This window comes from Balaenoptera borealis (genome assembly GCF_965194805.1).
Source record: "Balaenoptera borealis genome assembly, chromosome: 2".
NCBI classification, from domain to species: Eukaryota; Metazoa; Chordata; class Mammalia; order Artiodactyla; family Balaenopteridae; genus Balaenoptera; species Balaenoptera borealis.
Genome location: NC_138867.1, coordinates 9,315,642 through 9,320,343, shown reverse-complemented (window position 1 = coordinate 9,320,343; position 4,702 = coordinate 9,315,642). Strand labels below are relative to the sequence as shown.

The 4,702-nt window shown below is 56.0% G+C and overlaps 1 long non-coding RNA gene across 1 annotated transcript; it reads left to right on the top strand.

Moving 5' to 3' along the window:
- The first annotated feature begins 3,108 nt into the window (after positions 1 to 3,108).
- Positions 3,109 to 4,487, top strand: LOC309624508. Its single transcript, XR_014241980.1, has 2 exons — positions 3,109 to 3,475; positions 3,768 to 4,487. It is a non-coding gene; the product is annotated as an uncharacterized lncRNA (long non-coding RNA).
- Positions 4,488 to 4,702: the final 215 nt, after the last annotated feature.

The following is a 4,702-nucleotide window of genomic DNA, read 5'->3' as shown; positions in this document are numbered from 1 at the left end:
TTTTAAAAATTAATTAATTATTTATTTATTTATTGGCTGCATTGGGTCTTTGTTGCTGCGCGTGGGCTTTCTCTAGTTGCGGCGAGCGGGAGCTACTCTTTGTTGCGGTGCGCAGGCTTCTCATTGCGGTGGCTTCTCTTGTTGTGGAGCACGGGCTCTAGGCGCACGGGCTTCAGTAGTTGTAGCACGCGGGCTTAGCAGTTGTGGCTCGCGGGCTCTAGAGTGCAGGCTCAGTAGTTGTGGCGCACGGGCTTAGTTGCTCCGCAGCATGTGGGATCTTCCCGGACCAGGGCTTGAACCTGTGTCCCCTGCATTGGCAGGCGGATTCTTAACCACTGCTCCACCAGGGAAGCCCAACTGGACTTTTATCTCTGTCTTAATACAGATGAATTTGTCATGTTCACATATTGCACTATGAGAAATTTTGAGATTAAAATAGGGTTTTAATGACTGACCTAATCATATCAAGCTAAAGACTTAATTTTTGAGTTTTTGAATTTGTGGCTTTTTCTAAAAGCTAATAAAAAACGATGGCTGAGAGTTGCCATCCAGCTGTCTCCTAGGCAGTGGTGTTTCAGACACTGACATTTTCCGCTCCCTGGGGCTGGGGTGGCATCACAAATCTCTCCTGTGTTCAACCAGAAGGGTGGTGTCAAGGGTAAAGTTTCAGTTTTTACATTTAAATTAATTAAAATCAAATCAAATCAAAGCCCCAGCTCCTCGGCAGCCCTCACAAGTCAAGCCCTCAGTAACCAAGGGTGGCGGGTGGGAACCGCATGGGGCGTGCTTGTCTGCACTGGTCAAGCCACTTCACGTGCTGTAGCTGCATCCTGCTGATGCTCAGCTAACCCCGTCATCCCCCACGTGACAGCCCAGCGGTTGTCCTTCTCAGTCCCGGCCCAGAGGATCTCTCTACCTGGCCAAGTGCTCACGACTAGAGCAGGTAGCCGTCCCTCCCGCTGGCCCGCAGGCCCTGCAGACGCTGAAGGGCTGCCTTTCTCCCCACCGGGCCGGCCCTGCAGGAGGCTCCTCACCCGGTGGGGCTGCAGGGAGGGGGCCGGCTTGGGTCCTGGCTGGAGGGTGGGCTTTCAGCCCAACGTGCATGGCTGACTGGGGGCCGTTTCTTGTCAGGGCTGGGGCTCCGGGAGGGACATCGGGGACATTTCTCGTCTGGAAGCCGGGGAGCAAGGAGATCCCGGCAGCCTCAGGGAGCCGCCCCTCATCTTCCGTGGTCGCTGGGCCTGCAGAGGCCCCGGGAAGGGGTGCGGGCTGATGGTCGTTTTTCCTGTGAGAGCCCACGAGGGACAAGATGCCGCCCTGGAGAGGGAGGGCGCAGGGGGCCAGGGCGCAGGGATGCGGGCCTGACAGGGGGGAGAGGAGGGCCCCAGAGCACCTGGAGGCGAGCTGGGAGGACACGGTGAATGGTCCAGAGCGGAAATACTGCAAGACAAGTGCGGCTGTGGGGAACAGAGTTTGGTTTGGGCCCAGCCTGGAAGATCAGTTAGTTAGGTTTTCTTGGGCCGCAAGTAAGTGAAACCCCGACGAACAGGAGCTAAGGGAATAAGGTTGAAGTCTCTCCCGAACACCCTTCAGTGGATCAGGAGCGGCTCAGGGCCTCACTGTGTGAGGACGTGGTAGGTGCCCGCCATCCCGGGCCCTCTCCTCTGGGTCTTGGCCTCACAACGCACCAGCCACGCAGGAAGGGAGGGAAGGGCGCTCTTCCCGTTCCTCTCGATCTCTGTTGGGGAGGGACCTCTCCCAGAACCCCCCAACCGGCTTCCCTGCACGTGCCGCGAAGGAGGCCGAGTGAGCCTCAGCCGAGGGGCTCCGCGGCCGGGACTCATCGGCCCCCGACTCAGCCCGGTGCCGGCCCAGTGAAGGAGGGGCGTGCAGGCCTGGCGGGTGGGCACTAGAGGAGCCCCACGTGGACCTAGAGATTCGGGAGCCCACTGCCAGGTGGCCTTGCCGGCGTGGGCGGAGGGGCTGTGGAGCAAGAGCGGGACAAGGAAAGAGCCTGGGAGGCGGGAAGCGGGGAAGGGGCCCAGCGCCCAGGCCCCAGCAAGTCGAGCCAGCCGTGCGGCTTTGGGCAGCTCACCCCAGTGCTCTGACCCTCGGTCTTCCTCAGTGTGAAGTCTACCAGATGGAGAAATGACATCAGTTTGCAGTTGGACGAAAGCAGCCCGGTCTCATGCGGGCGTGTCATCAGGTAAGGGTGGGGAGCGAACTGCAGTCGTTTCTGAATGTCCGTCTCAACCTTAGCAGGGAGCTAGGGAGGGCAGGGGTGAGGAGCTGGGGGGGTGAGAGGACAACGAGAAAAAAGAATGTTCAGGAAAGTCGGGAAGAGTTCCAAAAAGGAGGGAAAAATTTAAAAAAATTAAAAATAAAAGAAGGGAGAAGTCCACGGTGTGTGTGGAACAAGAGAAGTCATCCCTGGGAGTCAGCAGGGGCCAGAGCTCCCTGTGAAGGAAGGGCCGGGCCAGGGGCCAGAGGCCGGGCAGCGGTGGGCGAGGAGAGGAGAGGAGGTGAGAGGGCGCGGGGAACCAGGCTGGCTGCGGAGAGAATGAGAGGCACGAGGGAGGAGCCCAGGCCTCAGGGCCCAGAGGGGCTTGGCTTGTTCTGCGTTTTAAGGGGAGCTACTTGGTGGCAGGTGCGAGGGGGTTGAAGGTGCAGTGGAGAGGTTCTGTCAGGCAGGGGGACCTCAGCTCTCACGGTGAACCTGTCCCAGGGCCCTGACTCACTCCTGCTCCAAGCCCACGGCTGCTGGAGGGGGCTCCCATCACTGTCACTGCAGGCGGCCAGGCTGGAGCGGCCGCCCTGGAATAATGCACCTGGCTGTGCTGAGAGGAGAGCACCCTGGAGGGCCCTGCACGGCTAGTCAACGCTCTGGCCTGGAAACGATGCTTCTCTCCCCTCACGGGCCTGAGCTGCTCACACGGCCCTGCTGGTCACAGAACCTGGAAGCGTGATCCTGTCGGGTGCCCAGAAAGGGCCACGTGTTGGCGAGGCTCACTCATGGCTACCCGAGATGGGGAACTGAGGAAGCAAGCTTGAGAGGAGATGGAATCTAGGGTAACGCCACACACACACACACACACACACACACACACACACACACACGACAGGAGTGTATGAGTTTCCTACTGCTGCTGTGACAGATGATCACAAACTTTGTGGCTTAAAGACAAACGTATTATTCCACAGTTCTGTAGATGGGAAGCCAGGTCGGCTCAGCTGTTTTTTCTGCTCTGGGTCTCACAAGGCCAAAGTCCAGCTGCTGGCTCGTTAGTCTCCCTTCAGGAGGTCTGGGAAGGATCCACTTCCAGATACAGCTGACCCTTGAACAACAGGCCTGGACTGCGTGCGTCCACTTGCAGGTGGATATCTTCCAACAGTAAACACTGCAGCGCTACACGATTCACGGCTGGTTGAATCCTCGGATGTGGAACCGAGTGTGTGGAGGGCCAAAGGGCCGGCTGTAAGTCACTCAGGGTCTTCACCTGCGCAGGTGGGCAGCGCCCCTAACCCATATTGTTCAAGGACCAAGTGTGCACCCCAGTTTTTGCCACAGCTGTCCCTTGCAGTTCGGGACCGAGGCCCCGTTTCCTTCCTCGGCCCCTTCAGGCCTGTCTTCAGGGACTGCACACGGTCCCTGCATCTCAGGGCCAGCAGGGGGGTATCCAGTCCTTCTCACCTGCACCTCCCTTCTGTGACCATGAAGGGCTCCTGTGATGATACGGGGCTCAGCTGCATCACCTCCCTCTCTTAAGGTCAGCTGACTAGTACTTCATGCCGTCTGCAAAGTCCCTTCACAGCAGCACCTAGATCAGCATCTGATTGGATGAGTGCATAACCAGACTGAACCCTGGTTTGGAATCCTGCCTGCCACAGGGAGGGGGATGGATGGGCTGCCAAGGTGGCCACAGGTGGGAGACAGAAGCTGGAAGTCCACACTATCAGCTTCAACTGTCCTTGAAACGGGTCAAGATCATACGATAGGTCTTGGTAAGTGCAGATTTTCAGCACTGTATAAACTTGAGTTTATTTCAATGAGTGAATGGTGCAAACTATGCAGCGTCTCTTGGCAATGACCGGCATTATCATGAGGATTTAAGGTGCTAATGTAGTAATTCTCAAACGTTTTCATCTCAAGATCCCTGTATGCGCTGAAAAACTTACTGAGGGCTTCCCTGGTGGCACAGTGGTTGAGAATCTGCCTGCCAATGCAGGGGACACGGGTTCGAGCCCTGGTCTGGGAGGATCCCACATGCCGCGGAGCAACTAGGCCCGTGAGCCACAGCTACTGAGCCTGCGCGTCTGGAGCCTGTGCTCTGCAACAAGAGAGGCTGTGATAGTGAGAGGCCCGCGCACCACAATGAAGAGTGGCCCCCGCGTGCCGCAACTAGAGAAAGCCCTCGCACAGAAACAAAGACCCAACACAGCCATAAAAATAAATAAATAAATAAATAAATAAATAAATAATAATTAAAGGTGCTAATAATTAAAAAAAACTTACTGAGGACCCTCCCCCTCCTCCCAAGAGCTTATGTTTTTGTCAGTTACACCTGTTGGCATTTAGTGTGTTAGAAAATAAAACTAAAAAATTAAGGCAAATATTTATTTTAAAATAATAATGAACACACGTTAATGTACACTTTTTGTATTTTCCAAAACAAAAAAAGAAGAGTGGCATTGTTTTCCACTA